At 42.0% G+C, this 18,486-nt stretch overlaps 2 protein-coding genes and 1 long non-coding RNA gene across 6 annotated transcripts in view; 1 reads left to right on the top strand and 2 right to left on the bottom strand.

The window, feature by feature from the left end:
• The window catches only part of BCL7C (BAF chromatin remodeling complex subunit BCL7C), a 48,379-nt gene that overhangs the window by 15,511 nt on the left and 14,382 nt on the right, over window positions 1–18,486 (bottom strand). The window lies entirely within an intron of this gene.
• The window catches only part of ZNF629 (zinc finger protein 629), an 81,575-nt gene that overhangs the window by 60,414 nt on the left and 2,675 nt on the right, over window positions 1–18,486 (bottom strand). The window lies entirely within an intron of this gene.
• The window catches only part of LOC112640118 (uncharacterized), a 30,476-nt gene continuing 15,601 nt past the window's right edge, over window positions 3,612–18,486 (top strand). The window contains exon 1 of one of the 3 annotated variants that reach the window (XR_007411210.1): window positions 3,612–7,405. This is a non-coding gene — a long non-coding RNA (uncharacterized LOC112640118). The remainder of the gene's footprint in view (window positions 7,406–18,486) is intronic. The other 2 variants (XR_004817011.2, XR_003123852.3) reach the window with 2 other exon arrangements.

The following is an 18,486-nucleotide window of genomic DNA, read 5'->3' as shown; positions in this document are numbered from 1 at the left end:
GGTAAACAAAAATAATTGAAAGCAGAGTCTTAAAGAAATGTTTGAACACCTAGTCAAGGGATGGAAGCAACCCAAGTGTCCATTGATGGATGAATGGATAAACAAAACATGGGATATTATATACAATGGAATATTATCCACTCCAAAAAAGGAAGGAACTTCTGACACGGGCTGCAACATGGGTAGATTATGAGGATATTCTGTTAAGTGAAATTAAGCCACAAAACAAAACAAGTACTGCATGATTTCATTCATAGGAGGCACCTAGGGTAGTCAAATTCAGAGCCAGAACGTGAAAGAGTGGGGGGTCAGAAATTGGGGGGAAAAGGGAAAGAGGAGTTACTGTTTAATGTGTACTGTTTCAGTTTTGCAGGATGAAAAGAGTTCTAGAGATTGATGGTGGTGATGGTTACACAACAAGATTAATGTACTCAATGCTACAGAATTTTCCACTTAAAAATGGTTAACATGGGGGTGACTGAGTAGCTCAGTTGGTTAAGCAGCTGCCTTTGGCTCAGGTCATGATCCCAAGGGACCTGGGATTGAGCCCCGCATCGGTGTCCCTGCTCAGTGGAGAGCGTGCTTCTCCCTCTCCCTCTGCCTGCTACTCCCCTTGCTTGTGCTCTCTGTCGTCAAATGAATAAATTTAAAAATCTTTTTTAAAAAAGATTTGCTTCAAAATAATAAGGGAGGAGAATCAGTAGCCATGAGTTGAAATTGTTTGAGTAGTAGGTGAGACACAAGCTGGGGGAGAAGCTGGCTCCATGCAGGGAGCCTGATGTGGGACTTGATCCCGAGACTCCAGGATCACAGCCAAAGAACACCAAACCGCAGGCAGGCACTAAACCGCTGAGCCACCCAGGGAGCCCTATATTTACCTTTCCATTTGTTTGACATTTCCATAAGTGTTTCTTTAAACATACAAAGGAAAGAGAGAGAGAGAAAGAGAAAAAAGAAAGAAGGAATAAACAAGAAATAAAGACAGAAAAAGAAAGAAACGTAAAAGCTACCCAAGGTAACAAGAAAACTTGATATAAACAGGAACCGGGGCTAAAGATCCTCAATTTTGAATCTTCATAACTGTGCAACCTGATCCCATGTCTCTGGCCAGAACCTGCATCTTGAGCTTATTCTGAGACAGTTTCCTTTTTCTTTTGGGTCTAGTAGGATTACAAAAACTCTTTAATGACTGTAGGATTACTGAAACCCGAGAAAGGTATAAAAATTGGAACCTCAGGAAGGTGTTGGAATTAAGTACAAGAGAGAAGGTTAAATCCATGGTTTTAGCACTTTTATAATCAGTTTTGATGGCCAGGTTTTAATAAATTCTGTAATTACTCCTTGTTTTGGGTTTTTAAAAAGATTCTGTTTACTTATTTGACAGAAAGCGAGAGTGCAAGAGCACAGCATGGGGATCAAAGCAGGGAGAGAAGCTGGCTCCCCACTGAGCAGGGAACCATAGTAGGGCTCAATCCCAGGATCCTGGGATCATGACCTGAGCTGAAGGCAGGCACCTAGCTGACTGAGCCACCCAGGCACCCCTACAATTACTCTATTTGTATATGCTTAAAGTATATGAGTAGTCAAAAGAATCCACCATATTAACTTTGTCTTTCTAGTTAAATTATTTAAAATAACTCAATCAGTTAAATTTGTAATCAACCCTAAGTCCCCTATGGGGGGGGGGAATGGCTTTCAATTGTTTCTTTTTGTTCTATAGAGTCTAATAAATTGAGCATATTTCTCTCCATCCCAGAACTCTCAAATATGAAATCATCTATCAGGGGATTCTTACCTCACATTAATGAGCAGATGCAGGTAGGACACTTGGCACAGGGCCTATAGCATAGGATGACCTCAAATCCAATTCAGATGAGCTCATTTATGGGAAAGGGAAGGGGTGCTGGTAGGGGTGGACATCAGAGAGGTGAAGCACAGAGAGGGGCTCTCACAGACGTGTGTCTGGTTGACTGAGTAGCTGCTTGATCCTTCAGCAAATGCTAACTGCACCAAGAGGGTGCCAGGTGCCAGAGATGTCATAGTTAAAAGGAGAGGCCCACCATTTCTCTTCCTTCCAAATCCCACTGGCCATCCCTGTCTTTCAGCCACAAACATCAACCTACCTTACTTTTTCCCTTTGGGCCACTCTCATGAATACAGCTACGATGTTCCAGGCCACTGAGGAGAAGCCCTGGCTTCTGGTCAAGAGGCAGAGAGTTAAGGTCTCAATTCAGGGCCTGGGAACTTACCTAATCTCCATCTAAGTGGTTAGAAGCATGGGCTTTGGATCCAATGGCATAGGTGTGAGTGAGTGAGTCCTGACTCAGTTGAACTTTTTGTTTTGGTTTGGGTTTTTGGGCTAGGTGGCTCAGCTTCTTTTATCCTTGACCTCCGGCAAGTAATATAACATCACTAGGCCTGTTTTCTTGCCTACCTCATCAGGGTAATGATCCCTACTCAACAGGGTTCCCAGGAAGATTTTTTAAAAATATTTTATTTATTCATGAGGCAGACACATAGGCAGAGGGAGAAGCAGGCTCTCTGTGGGGGCCCCGATGCGGGACTTGATCCCAAGAACCCGGCATCATGACCTGAGCCAAAGGCAGAAGCTCAACCACTGAGCCACCCAGGCACCCCTCCTGGGAGGATTACATGAGTTTATGTATATATGTGATTGTATGTAATATATCTATAATAATATGTAATATATGTATATAATATATAATATATACATATAATATATATGTATATAATATATCTATAATATATCTATAATAATATGTAATAATATGTAATATATCTATATCTGATCTATATCTTTATGTAGGTAGAGATATAAGCACTGAGGAACTTTAGTGGCTGTTATTACTTTAATATTATTACTTCAAAGTTGGCTCCTTAAAATATCTTTGCTTATGGATATAACCAAATAGATTAGATCAAACCACTGGCAAAAAGTATTGTTTGTTTTCCTGAGTATTAATTCATCACCCTATTCAGGCCAATTGATGGCTATTCTAGTTCACATTTTCCCCAAATCAACAACAGATAAAAATAGGTGAAGAATGTCAGAAAGAAGGTTCTGGGAAAACATGTCTCCAGAGACGACAGTGTGGGCAAGTGGTTGGAATGTAGAGGATGTATCTGATCTCCCTGGGACCAGGGCCACTGCTGAAAGCTTTGCAACCTACGCATGGCACAACTCTGCTTCCTGGTAACCAGAAATCTGTATAGTTATTACAACAGAGTTCCAATAGATGGCAGTAGATTGTTTTAAGGAAAGGGTACCTTTTCCTAATTCATGCAATCATGTTAGGAATTTATGAACCATTTGAAGAGTTGATTGTGGTCTGTCCAGATGAGAGGGCATATAACACACTTTACTGCCTTGTGTACCAGGCCAGGATCTAAGAAACCTGTGGCAGAGAGGAACTGCCTTCCCACAAGGTCTAGAGCAAAGATGAGAATTCCTGGTGTGGTAGACAGAATTCTAAAGATAATTCCCTAAAATTCCTGGCTCCTGGTTTTTCAATCAAACACTAAGCTAGGCACTGCTGCAAAGGGATTCTGAGGATATAACTAAAGGTGTAATTAAAGTTCCAAGACAGGGATCCCTGGGTGGCGCAGCGGTTTAGCGCTTGCCTTTGGCCCAGGGCGCGATCCTGGAGACCTGGGATCGAATCCCACGTCGGGCTCCCAGTACATGGAGCCTGCTTCTCCCTCTGCCTGTGTCTCTGCCCCTCTCTCTCTCTCTGTGTGTGACTATCATAAATAACTTTTAAAAATTAAAAAAAAAAGTACTATAAAAAAAAAGTTCCAAGACAGCTTATGTGAAGATATGGAGATTATTACCCCATCAACTAGTGACTTAAAAGCAGAGTTTTCTCCAGCTGGTAGCAGAAAAAGAAGTCAGAGACATGAAGCAGACTTGAAGCAGGAGGAAGACTGAGCTATTGCTGGCTTGAAGATGAAGGGAGCCATGGGATGAGGAATGTGACAGCCAGCAAGGAAACATCGAACACAACCCTACACAGCAAGGAATTGAATATGGCTAACCACCTGAACTCCTTTGGAAGTGGATTCTTCCCCTAAGCTTCTAAGTAAGAACCCAGCCCAGCCAACACCTTGACTTTGACCTTAAGAGACTAAGCTGAGAACCTCGTCAAACCAAGACACTGAGCAGAAAACCCAGCAAAGTCCATAGCATCTGTAAAGGGGTGTTGGTTTAAGCTGCTAAATTTGAGGTGATTTGTTATGCAGCCAGATAAGACTAATAGGCTTGGTTTCATGAAAGAGCTCAGTGGAAAGAACATGGGAACAGAACCCCTTCAGGAAAGGACTACAACATAACACTGGTGGGGAGGACACATTTTCCCCACTCCCAATATTTCTTTCCACATAGAGGGAGGACAACTGGTCTATACTCCTGCCTTTCCTCATCTCCTGGCCTACTTACGAAGGAGAAATATATTCATATACCAGTTCCTTCCTCTACTTTCCCTTGAGGGTACACCGGCTGGCTGAAACTTGGTTTCTCTTCTACTCCTCCACCTTCCAAGTTTTACAAGGGGAGAGTGGTCATGGTCCAGTGCTGCCAGTGACAGTAGACAAATAAATCATTCATTCTGGGAATTAATAACATGGCTCAGAACTCAAGAAGGGGGGTAAAAATATGGGACCCCTCCTCCTTCCCTGACATGTAACCCTGGAAGAGCCTACCTAACCTGCTCACCTGGAAGGGAGCTCTATAGGTAAACTGCTTACAGTTGACTGTGTGCTGCCTACATAAAAAAACGTATATGCCAAAGTTCTAACCCCTAGTACCTCCAGATGTGACTGTATTTGGAGAGAGGGTGTTTAAAGAGGCAATTAAGTTAAAATAAGGTCATAAGGGAGGGCCCTAAGCCAGCATGACTGGTGTCCTTAATAGGGAGAGATTAAGACACAGACACAAATCATATGCAGACACAGGGAGAAGATGACCATCTATAAGCCAAGGACAAGAGGTCTCAGAAGAAACCAAGCCTGCTGACACTTGGATTTCAGACTTCTAGCCCCTAGGACTGTGAGAGAATAAATTTTGTTGCTTCAGTCACCACTGTGGCACTTTGTTATGGTAGCCCTAGCAAACTAATACACTGGCCCCCATACCACTTCCCTGTTGGCAAGGACCTAGTATCCTGTTCTGGCTGCTAAGAGTAAAAAAAAAAATCATGAACAGTTAAAGAAAAGCTAATAGCCCACCTAAGGGGACCACACCGGACCCCTGGATGAAACAGTTCTAATTGAAATAAAAGTTGTTTGAAAAGGTCTGTTTAAAAAAAAAAAAAAAAGGTTACAAGAGGTCAAACTTCCTTGTCACCAGTCTTCTAATCCTATTCCTTCTGAGTCCCAGACCATCCAGCCAAATCATTAGCAACTGCCCCTGAATTAGCATAGTTGTGTACTTCTGGCCCTTTCTCATGCCACCCATACTGAACAACCAAAAGCACTTCTTGAAGTTCTGTCCACTGCAAGGACTTTTCTTCACCGCCATCCTTCAGGTTCACCCAAGTCAGGTTGCGGTCTCACAGCTGTCCCTGTCAGGTCACAAGAGCATATCAGACAGACTCATCTGTATAGGCTTGAGTTTTTTCTTCCTCAGTCAGCTGGGAATAAGGGCCACCCCAGCATGTCACAGGTACTGATTGAGGGAGAAAAGATGATGCAACAGGAATCACCTGCTCGTGTAAATGGCTCATGCCATCTGGATCTTTCCAAGCCTGGTCTCTTAGATATCATTTTCACTTGATAATACATTACTGCTGTTCACACCCAACCATACGGTTATATTGGCCAGACAACACTTCATTTGTGATGAGAATCTCAGGTTTCATGGTCACCTGAAGTCACCCAGGTAGGTGTTTGATCCCTACCAAGTCCCAATAGCAAACCAGAAACTGTTTCTCAAAAGAATGGTTGTCTGCAGAAGAGGGCCTCCATTTATCAAATATCCTGTGAGTCTTTCCTTTAATTTTGCTATTAACGAATACTGACTGGTTTCTGCTAAAGGATCGATATGGCATCCCTGTTTGCCATGGACACTTTGGGTGTCACTTGCCCTGCTAGATCAGCACCAAATGATAGGGCAGCATGTACAGCAGCCTCAACTGGTTGTAGGGTCTATTCTTATTCTGGTCCCTAGTCAAAACTGACCCCTCACGGTGACTCTATTGATGAGATATGTTATTTCCAAAATCCATGGGCCTACCAACCTTTGTGCATCTTTTGGAGTAACTAGTTGTATAAGGCACAACTCGTATTTCCCCTTGGAGAAGACATCCTTGCATACTCTAGACCACTGAATTTCTAGACACTTTCCTGAGTTGGTAGGCCCCTGAATTTTTTTGTGGAGTTTATCTCCTACTTTCTAGTTTGCATTTGTCTTACTATGGCAATTAAAATATTAAAAAAAAAGTATTTGTTACTTCCTGCTCATCAGCTCCAATAATATTGCCAATATAATGGATCAGTGTCATGTTTTGTGGAGTGCTAAGGTGATCAAGATCTCTGCATATTATATTATGTCAGGGTAGAACTGGCATAGCCCTGAAGATACATGATGGCCCTGCCAGCTAAAAGGAAAGTGCCCTGGTGAACCCTTCACACTGTCACTGAGAGGAAGCCAGGTGATAGCTACATGCCAAATATCCAGGGCTGTGCTGACTTTCCCTGGGAAAGACACTAAATCTGGGACAGTGGCTGCAAATGACATAAGTTCATGATGGTCCCCAGTCATTCTCCAAGACCCATCTGACTTCTGCACAGGCCATACTGTGGATTAAGTGGGTATGTGATAGGTCTCACTACAACTGCTTCTTTCAACTCTTTGACTGAGGCATCTGTGGCATGATGCACTTTTTCCAGGGATGTGGTATTTTTACTGGGTTGTTTTTGTAGGGAGGGGAAATTTCCAAGGCTTTCATTTAGTCCTTCCTACTCTGTTGGTTCCTAGTCTATGGATAAGAGAGCCTATATGGGGATTCTGCTACTATGTCAGTTTTTAATTTATTGCCTCTCATCTCCAAATTCACCCTCCAGTATCTGCCCTGAGATAATCAGTTGGACTATTTACGCATTTCTTGGCGCACTGAACGTGATGTTAAGCTTTACCAGTAGAGGGCACCCGAGGGCCATTGAACGAGGAAAGGGATGCCCTTCCTGGTTCTAGTTCTGTTGAGGTTTCAGTTTTCTCGTTTTTTTGCTGCGCAGTTTTGCCGCATGTATGTGGGCACATCCTTAGATATGTGTCCAGAGTAAGGAGTTCTTTGGTGGACCCCATAGATCCCAGCTTGCAACCGCCTTGCTGCACCTCCTCTTCCCGGACTCAGACACCAAAAGCCGGAGACCACATGCTGCCTTTGCGGTAAGTGGATTCCTTACCTCCTCCTTTTGCACACTCACCCACCCGTCTTGACCCTCATACAGCTTTTTCTAGCACTGAAGTTCTGCAGAGCAAGCTCTGTCTGGCCCTTGACTTCTATAGCAATCTGGTTTTCTCCTGCACTGTGCTCTTTCTTTCTCTCTCTCTCTTTTCTTTTTTTTTTTTTTTTTTTAACCAAATGCACTTTCTGTTTGACTCCCGCAATGGCTTGGCTTGCTACAGCGCTGGGCTCCTGTGTTGGCGCAGTTTTCTCCAGCACCAGGCTCTTGCATAGTAGTCATGCCCTGGCTCTTGACACCGGTCATGGCATGACTCTCTGCAGTGCTTAATCCCTGCACTAGCAAAGCTCTCGCGCGCCCTGGGCTCCTGCAAAACACACTTCCTATAGTCTTAGTTCCAGCAATACCCAGTAATTAACAACTTCACCTGACACTCTAGAGGACAGATTTCCAGAAAGTTCTATTGTGGGGGAAACATTGCTGACTTTCCTGCCATGCCCTTACCTTTTTTTTCTTTTTTTTTTCTAAGTTTCATTTACTTAAGTAGTCTCTATACCCAGCATGGTGCTCAAACTCACAACCCCAAGATCAACAGTTGGATGCTCTTCTGACTAAGCCAGACAGGAGCCCCTCTGCCAAGCCCTTTCAAATAAAGCTTGGATGTTACCTGGTGGAAGAGGACTCTTCTATCGGTGTTCTATCTCAGCCCTAGGGATAGGTAGCTAGCTGATCTTTATGCCTGCTACTTCTATATTCTTTAGAATTGTCTTTATTTTATTTTATTTTTAAGATTTTATTTATTCATTCATGATAGACATAGAGAGAGGCAGAGACACAGGCAGAGGGAGAGGGAGAAGCAGGCTCCCTCCCGGGAGTCTGACATGGGACTCGATTCTGGACTCCAGGATGGTGCCCTGGACCAAAGGCAGGTGCCAAACCGCTGAGCCACCCAGGGATCCCTAGAATTGTCTTTAGCTCTCATTAGCCTATTCTCTAATATTCCAGGCCCCTATTAATAATTCTTTATGTTAAACTTTCTCATTGTGGCTTCTGTCCCCTGATTGGATCTTGAATGATCTAATAATTGGTACTGGGAGTGGTCCTAGGAGACAGACCCACAAAGATGGGGTTTTGCAATTGATTTGGCCACACCCGGGCTTCAGCAGTGCTGAGTTCTTTGCCAGTGGGAACTGGTATGCTAATATTCCACAGTATGCAGCAGCATCACAGTTAAAGCTGTCACCTGTGGTTGATTGTGGTTGTGATGAAGGAACCCAAATGACTTCTACCCTTGACTACAATGGCAGTAGTAATGACTAATGACTGTGGAGTGGGATGGATTCTTTTCAGTGCATCTGCATGATCACAGAAAATGACAAGCTCAGGTCTACTAACTCTCAACACAAGTCAGTCTGAGAACCAGGGTGCTTCCATGACAGTCCTAAAACAATCTCTTAATTACATAGATCCAGTGCTAATACTGCTAAAAGTCAAACACAAAATGTGATTGTGCAGGTTGCTGAATTATAATGACAGTTGAATTCAGTATTATCAAATTTGTAATGGGAAAACTAGGGCATTGATCAGGAAAGAATAGGATCTAGAAATCCGGAATAGGGGGCAGCCCGGGTGGCTCAGCGGTTTAGCGCCACCTTCAGCCTAGGGCATGATCCTGGAGACCTGGAATAGAGTCCCACATCAGGCTCCCTGCATGGAGCCTGCTTCTCCCTCTGCCTGTGTCTCTGCCTCTCTCTCATTCTGTGTCTTTCATGAATAAATAAATAAAATCTTAAAAAACAAAAAAGAATAGGAATCTGGAATGGTGCATCTGGTTGGACCCAAATGAAGTGGACAGTATTGGGCAGCCTGGGTAGCTCAGCGGTTTAGCACCCCCTTCAGCTCAGGGTGTGATCCTGGAGAGCGAGATCGAGTCCCACGTCCAGCTCCCTGCATGGAGCCTGCTTCTCCCTCTGCCCGTGTCTCTGCCTCTCTCTCTCTCATGAATAAATAAATAAAATTTTAAAAAAATGAAGTGGACAATATTAAACTTCCAAGTCATTTTGCATCTCTCTTGCTGGGGAAATAGCTTACCTTCCTGTCTGAAGAGACCAGCCTTCCTGTCTGAAAACTGTGATAACTTCACTTGAGGCAAGTGCCTTAACAAAGGATGCTCATCCCCTCAAAATCTATCACAAGTTCCCTGTTGCCATCAGACCTTTAACAAGACCTTTAACAAGGATCAAATCTTAGTATGTTCCAGGAGGAGAGGTACACACTACAGTCCAGGAGAAAACAGTTAATATACCAAAAAGAATTGCAATATGTTGCTAATATGTTGGCAGAAACCTGGGAAGTGTGTGAAAATGGATTCTCGGGGTCTTAGACCAATGAGAGTAGAGCACTAAATAGGGCCAAATGCGTCAATATGGGTGTATTTACTAGGGATTCCAGACTTTTTATTTTATTTATTTATTTATAAGAGACATATAGAGAGAGGCAGAGACATAGAGGGAAAAGCAGGCTCTTGGCGGGGAACCTGATGCAGGGCTCAATCCCAGCAACGTAGGATCACAACCTGAGCCAAAGGAAGATGTTCAACCACTGAGCCACTCTGGCATCCCACCTTTGTATTTTCTGATAAGAAGTCAGGTATATAGGCTCCCTGCTCACTGGGGAGTCTGCTTTGCCTTCTCCCTCTGCATGCTCTCTCTCTCTCTCTCGTTCTCAAATCAATCATTTTTTTTTAAAGTCAGCTGTTAATCTTATTGAGGAGCCCTTGTACATGATGAATTACTTTTTTCTCTTGCTGCATTCAATATTCTCTGTCTTTTAAAGTTTGGCTATGATATGTTTAGATATGAAACTGTTTATCCTATTTTGAGCTTCTTGGATATATAGATTTTTTAAAATCAAAATTGGGAGGGTTTTGTCTATTATTTCTTCAAATATCCTTTCTATCCCGTTCTCTCCTCCCCTCTGGGACTCTCATTATATGTATGTTAATACACTTGATGTTGTCCCACAAATCTGTGGGGTGCTATTCATTTTTATTCATTCTTATTTCTTTCTGTTCCTCAGACTGAATAATCTCAGTTGACTTGTCTTGAAGGTTGCTGATTCTCCTGCTAGGTCAGATCTGCTACTGAGCCTTAGTGAATCGTTCATTCCAATTATTGTACTTTTTAACTCCAGAATTTTCATTTTACATATATATAATTTATATTATTATATTTATTATATACAGATTGTACATATGTAATTTTATCCACTTAATATTCTCTATTTGATAAGACATCTTTATACTTAAAATTTTTGAGACATGATTTTAGTTCTTTGAATATATTTATAATAGCTGATTTAAAGACTTTTTCTAGTAACTTCAATGTCTAGACTTTCTCTAGGACAGTTTCTTTTTACTGTTTTTTACCTTTACCTTTACACACTTTCCTGTTTCTTTGCATGTCATAATTTTTTGTTGAAAGTGACATCTTAAATATTTTAATGTGGCAACTCTGCAAATCAGATTCCACCCCTCCCCAGACTTTATTGTTGTTGCTGTTTGTTTGTTTAATGATTTTCCTAGAGTAATTCTGTAAAAAACTGTATTCTTTGCTGTGTGGCCACTGAAGTCTCTACTCAATTAGCTTAGTGATCAGCTAATGGTCGGACAGAGATTTCCTTAAATGCCTTCAACCAAGAAGTCTCCTGTGGGGCCTTGTGTGTCTGTGTGTGCAGTACTGCTTTAATCTTCACTTCTTGCTTGTACAAAACCCTCAAGGTTAGCTAGAGGTAAGAGCTTAGGATCTCCTCAGGTTTTTCCTGGGTATGCACACAACCCTACATTTGCTTATGAATGTCTAGGAATTTCCAGTAATATGCCAAAGCTTTCAAGGGCCTACATATCTCTCTCATTCCTTTTAAGTTGTTTGGTCAGCTTCTTGTGACCACAAACTGGTACCAGTCACCTTAGGCAGCTGAAATGTTAAACAATTGCCACTGATTGTTTTCTACACGTGCCCCAGAGTTATGGCCATTAGCATAGATAGAATTCTGATTTAGGTCAAAGACAAACTCTGAGAACAGGCTTTCTGGAGAGCTAACAGGTCAAATAGTGGCACTTCTCTGAGGATGGAGCTGTTGGAAAGCTTCAAACCTGTTCTGCCTCCTCTGGTGGCTGCTAAGCCATTGGTTTTCACAGCTCCCTTAGTTATAAGGCTTTTAGTTTTCAAGGTTTCTGTGGACCTGGAGAGAGAATGGGACTAGGGCAAGTTAAAATTTCACAGAGTTCACTGCTCTCATTAGAATACAGCTATTTTTCTTAAATAAACATTCCTTCAATTGGAGCTAACCTTTGGTTCATTTCCAGAGTTCTGAAAAAGCTTATTTTGACAATGTTTTTGCAGAGTTCTTGTTGCTTTAATGGAGGAGTAGATTTTTGGAAGTCTTTACTCCACTATTCTGGAAGTGTTTCTCTCCTGCTTGATCTATCTATACAATAGGAGAAATCATAGGTCTGGCAGCCAAAATACGAAGTGGAGAGTCACAGCCTCTTACCAGTTCCCAGACACAAGTCAATCATAGACTGAGAGCGCCTTGATTGAAGGTGATGCTAAGTCTCCTAGAGGAAGGAACCTGCATCACTGCTGCAAGTACTTATCATAAACCTTCTTCCCAGCCTTCCCCAGAAGGACCTACAGCTATTTAGTAGGGTATCTATGCACTGGGGAAAGAAAAATCCCAGATATTTCTGGGATTATTAGACATCTGGCTCTAAATAAGAAGTATTCCTGGGGACCTAAAATGCCACTGTGGTCCACCATTCAAAGTAGGGGCTTACTGCAATCAGGTGATAGATGGAGTCTTTTTACTCCAGGCTAATTAGTAGGCCCAGGTGGCTCATGGGTCGGCCCATGCTGTGGTTATTTCCTCAATGCCTGAATTTATAATTAGAATAGATACACTTGGTAATTGACACAGACACAAATGAGAGACTCAAAGATGCTGGAAGAAATCTTACAACACCTCAGACATATAAAGGAAAGGAAATCATGTCATTACATGTAAATTTTAAGGACAAATCCAAAAGACCTAACATGCAAATAGGAGTCCCCTAAGAAAAGAAAAGTAACGGATGGAAAGGGAGATTTGAGCCTAGGGATTAAAAGGAATCACATGAATAAAGATAAGTATCTAGACATTGCCTGATGAAATTCCTGAACTTCAGAAATAGAAAAAACAATAACAACAAAAAACTTACTTCTGGACTAGGTTATTTAAAAAAGGAATGAGAATCAGACTAGTTTTAAAGCCACCCATCTGCAATACTATGAGCTAGAAGACAGTAGAATACAGACTCTAGGAGAAAAGAACATAAGCCAAGAATCAAAAATGGCAATCATATCATTACCCAGCCAGGGCAAAAGAAGGACATCTAGCATACAAGATTCAGTGCATATATCATGTGCATGACCTTTCTGAGGGAAGTGCTCAAGAGTTCCTCAGTAATGATGGAGAGCTCGAGAAATGACAGATGAAGAAGTGAAGTAGCAGAGGTGAGCAATGAATCTTGCAATACATACATACATACATATAAATATAGTTCAGGGATCCCTGGGTGGCGCAGCGGTTTAGCGCCTGCCTTTGGCCCAGGGCGCGATCCTGGAGACCCGGGATCGAATCCCACGTCAGGCTCCTGGTGCATGGAGCCTGCTTCTCCCTCTGCCTGTGTCTCTGCCTCTCTCTCTCTCTCTGTGACTATCATAAATAAATAAAAATTAAAAAAATATATATATAGTTCAGCTTAAATGTTAGCAGTAGACTGGGAATTTGTGCTTTCTTAAGTGTTAAATAAGGATTCTTTTGCATAAGTGATTAACTTTAATGAAGAACCTAATAATAGATGAGGACAAAAAAATTGTAAAGTATCTTAGTAGTACTCTAGGAGAGTGAGGAAGGTCAAAGCATTCTAGAACTATCATCTTTTTTGGGGGTTTGTGAAAGAGAGGGCAAGTAAAATACTTGATGAAGGAGAAAGATTATGACCATGCACTGATAAAACAGTTTAAAAACAATTATGATTGGGATGCCTGGGTGGCTCAGTGTTTGAGTGTCTGCCTTTGGCTCAGGGCGTGATCCCAGAGTCCTGGGATCAAGTCCCGCATCAGGCTGCCTGCAGGGAGTCTGCTTCTCCCTCTGCCTATGTCTCTTTCTTTGTCTCTCATGAATAAAATAAATAAAATCTTTAAAAAAAAATAAAAACTATTAATAAAAATATAAAAAATAAAAAATATTATCATTGGGAAAAAGAAGATAAACACTAGCAGGTTCACAAAGAGGGGGAAAGGTTAGTAAATAGAAAATTGACCAAACCCATAAAAGTTTTTTTTAAGCAAACAGGGAAACATTAATGAAAAAATGAATAGTAAATATAAAATAAAGTGGCATGAAAAAAGTATGTAGATTAATTCAATAAACAGGAACACACTGAATTAATATCATGACAGAACTTGTCAGACTAAGTTACTTTTAAGATCTGCTATAAGCAGAAGAAAAAGTTAAAAATTCCTTTAATCTGCTATAAACAATTTATATGAAACATACATAAAACAAAAGTGAAAAAATATCTCAAATAAATAGATGGACAAAACAATTTCAGGCAAATGCAAACAGAAAACATGATTACGTAGGGGGTTTGCTGAGATTCTGGCAATGTTTATTTCTTGGTTTGGACAATGGTGGGTAGTTTACTTTAATAATATTATGCTAAAATGTGTATTTTCCTATGAATGTTTATGCATGTGGATGATATTTTATAACAGCAATAGGCAGAATAATCGCCCTTGCTCTAATTCCTAAAATGCCCATGTCCCAAACCCCAGGACCGGAGAATGTGTTACTTTACATGGCAGAAGGGACTTTGCAGATGTGATTAAGTTAAAGACCTTGAGATAGGGAGATTATCCTGGATTATCCAGGTGGCTCAGTATAATCACAAGGGTCCTTAAAATCAGAGAACATTTTCTGGCTATGGACAAAGGGAGATGTGACAGTGGAAGTAGGGTCACAGGGAAGTGACATTGCTGCTCTGAAGATGGGGGAAGAGGACGATAAGCCAAGGACTGTGGGTGGCTTCTGGAAACTGGAAAAGGCAAGGGAGTGGATTCTCTCCTAGACTATCAGAAGGAACATAGCCCTCGCCCACATCTTGACTTCTGAACTATAGAATTATAAGATAATAAATGTGTTGTTTTAAGGCACTAAATTTGTAGTAATTTGTTACAACAATAAAATACTAATCTCACAACAAAAAAAGATTTATTTTTTTTAAGATTTATTTATTTATTCATGAGAGATACAGAGAAAGAGAGGCAGAGACACAGGCAGAGGGAGAAGCAGGCTCCCTGCAGGGAGCCTGATGTGGGACTCGATCCCAGATCCTGGGATCAAGCTCTGAGCAGGAGGCAGATGCTCAACTGCTGAGCCACCCAGGTGTCCCCAAAAAACGATTTAAAAATTTTGCCTTCCTGGGTAGCTCAATAGGTTGAGCAACGAACTCCTGGTTTTGGATCAGGTCCTGATCAGGGTCTGCTTCTCTCTCTCCCTCTGCCCCTCCTGCTCATGCTCTCTCTCTCTCTGAAATAAATACATCTTTTAAAAAATTATCTTCTTGGGGCAGCCCGAGTGGCTCAGTGGTTTAGCGCCGCCTTCAGCCCAGGGCCTGATCCTGGAGACCAGGGATGGAGTCCCATGTCGGGCTCCCTAGCAGGGAACCTGCTTCTCCCTCTGCCTGTGTCTCTGCCTCTCTCTCTCTCTCATGAATAAATAAATAAAATCTTTAAAAAAATTATCTTCTTGTTAGGACTTCTGCTTCACCTTCCTTCTCTTCTCAGCATCACTTTTAATTTACAGTTTTCTCATGACCATAGCTTTGTGAGGCAGCAGTCAAGGGGAGAGAACAAGTGGAGAAAGCATCAAACCTGAAGGGGACTTGCTGAGTAACTCAGCCTATTGCTTTCCCTCTCTGAGCCCATAACTTTTAATTATTTTAATTGGATTTGTAATTATAATTATAAAGTGAACAAAGGCATTGTTCAGGAGTATAATCCTTTCCCAATCACAAAGTCTGCTTACACAAAACTCTTAAATATGTGGCTAACTACATACCTCTAGCATGCTCAGAACTTATGACAATCAAGTCTCCCCTCATAACTTTCCTAACGCTTAGGGCTAGGACCACCCTGTTGAGAATCCTTGCTATGGAAAGTTGAGTTCCTAAGCCTATCAGTGATTTGAGAGAGAAATGGTTCCTTTACTCCGAATGAACTGCAGATGTGGCTGCCCCTTGAATTAAGGAGACACCTAATATAAGGCCTTGACTTCTTTAACTGGGACTTCTCCCACCATGGGGGTTTGGAGGCATGTAATCATTTAAATTGGAGAAAGGGTACTATAATAAGTAGAGGCATTTCTATAAGGAAAGGGAACTGATCTTTATTTCATTATAAAAGCAGTGTACGTGCATTGTAGAAAGTTAAGAAACACAGATAAACAAAAATAAGAGTAACACTATAGTCATACCACCTAGTGATCCCTATTGCTAACATCTGGAATTGGTCTTTTCTAAGAGCCTGCCATGGAGACTAGCAGAGATTAGAACCTCCATGACTGGGATCCCTGGGTGGCGCAGTGGTTTAGCACCTGCCTTTGGCCCAGGGAGCGATCCTGGAGATCCCGGATCGAATCCCACGTCGGGCCCCCGGTGCATGGAGCCTGCTTCTTTCTCTGCCTCTCTCTCTCTCTGTGTGACTATCATAAATAAATTAAAAAAAAAAAAAAAGAACCTCCATGACTGCTGAAGGAGTGGACAGAAATTATTCCTTCCCTTTAAGTTAAGAAGTAGGATGAAGTGATCTCAACAAAACTCCCATCTAAAAATCTAGAAAAGTAGGGTGGTGGATAAAAATATGACCTCTAGCATATATATATATGTGTGTGTGTGTGTGTATGCATACACATTATACACACACAGCATTTAGCCCAGGGCCTGGCACCTTATTAAGACCCAGCAGAAAAAAAAAAAAAAAGACCCAGCAGATAAGCATTGTTATCACCACACAGGCTCAAGTGTCCCCATCTCTTCTCCAAACTCCAGCCCCCCAGCCTAGTTGCTGTTCTAGAACCCAGGCAGAAAATCTCTTTAGAACGTATGACTCCCCCCAAAAGGAAAGGAACTCCTTTATAAGAACTCTCTCTTGGGATCCCTGGGTGGCGCAGCAGTTTAGCGCCTGCCTTTGGCCCAGGGTGCGATCCTGGAGACCCGGGATCGAATCCCACATCGGGCTCCCGGTGCATGGAGCCTGCTTCATCCCTCTGCCTGTGTCTCTGCCTCTCTCTCTCTCTCTCACTGTGTGCCTATCATTAATAAGTAAAATAAAATAAAAAAATTAAAAAAAAGAGCTCTCTCTTTATAGTAGTCTTTGAGTCTAATTTTAAAATTGAAAATAAAACAAAACAAAACAAAACAGGGGCACCTGCGAGGCTCAGCTGCTTGGGCAAGTGATCTCAGGGTTGTGAGATGAGCCCTGGCTCCCCTGAGCATTCAGCGCTGAGTCAGCTTGTCCTCCTCCACCCCCCACTTGCACATGTGCAGTCTCTACCTCTAAAATAAGTAAGTAAAATCTTTAAAGAACAAAACAAAAAACTTTCTCCAACTTTTGTTAGAAAGTTGAGAGACGCCTGGGTGGCTCAGCGCTTGAGCGTCTGCCTTCAGCTCAGGGCATGATCCCGGGACTGGAGTCCGGCATCAGGCTCCCTGCAAGGAGCCTGCTTCTCCCTCTGCCTGTGTCTCTGCCTCTCTCTCTCTCTCACTGTGTCTCTCATGAATAAATAAACAAAATCAAAAAAAAAAAAAAAAAAGGAAGGAAGGAAGGAAGGAAAGAAAGAAGAAAGAAAGAAAGAAAGAAAGAGAGAAAGAAAAAAAGAAAAGAAAAGAAAAGAAAAGAAAAGAAAAGTTAGTTGAGAAACTAGAGGCGGGTAAAAAGAGATTTTGCAAATAAGGAAATGGAGCCAGAGAGAGTGAGAGGCTCACTTGGGTGCCACAGCCAGTTACCACCTCCCAGGAACCCACTTATGTGGTTCTCAACTCTGTCAGGTCACTAAAGCATTAACAGAGCAGGAGACTCAGAGATGGGCATTCAGGTTCCAATCCTGTTGCTCCATTCACTAGTTGTGTGATCCTGAGCAAGTCACTTGGCCTTCCTAAACCTGTTTGCTTGTCTATAAAATGGGGATAAGTCCTTATTGGGCTGTACCAAAGAACAGAGAAATTACACATTTACCCACCCATGTGGACACATAACAGTAACTTGGGTTAGCAGTCTTGAGGCAGGGTGAACAGCTTTAGTTAATTTATGCCCAGAGGCAGGAGCTGGGGAGGGAGAAAAGTGTCCTGAGTGAGAGATCCAAGTCTCAAAGTGCTCTGATTCCTCTTTGGGGAGGAGAGTCCTCAATTCTGCTTCCCAGGTAGCTACAAACTACTTTCCAATATATGGAATACTAAAGTATTGCTGTAAATGATGGAGGAGACAGTCTGACTTCTGAGTATGTGCTCTGTGTTTGAAAGCACACTCTGAAGTCAGATTATGTGGATTGAAACCTGTCTTTACTATTTACTACCTCTGGTGCCTGGGACAAAAGACTTAACTTCTCTGTGCCTCAGTTTTCCCATCTGTAAAATGGATACAATAATAGTACTTACCTCACAGAGTTGTTGAAATGATTTTTGTGAGATTATGCATATAGAGCTCTTAGAATAGTACCTGGATCAAAGTTAGTTATCTTGTTTTATAGTGGTCAAGAATTACTCTTAGATCTAAGCTGTTTGGGAGTTAGGGCTGAGACTCACTCAAGCTAACAATAGATGGACTTTTGATTGCCTTTGAAGGAGGACAGGGTATAGTTAACTTCAAGTTTGGGTCCAAGCTGAATTGCACAGCTACAAGATGAGAGGACTGAGTTACAAAGGTGTTGACAGCAGTGTGACAGGACTTGGTTGTTTTGTCTTCT

The sequence above is a fragment of the Canis lupus genome, chromosome 6 (genome assembly GCF_003254725.2).
Source record: "Canis lupus dingo isolate Sandy chromosome 6, ASM325472v2, whole genome shotgun sequence".
Classification (NCBI taxonomy): Eukaryota; Metazoa; Chordata; class Mammalia; order Carnivora; family Canidae; genus Canis; species Canis lupus.
The sequence above is the reverse complement of the archived record's forward strand: the minus strand, read 5'-3'. Positions and strand labels throughout refer to the sequence as shown.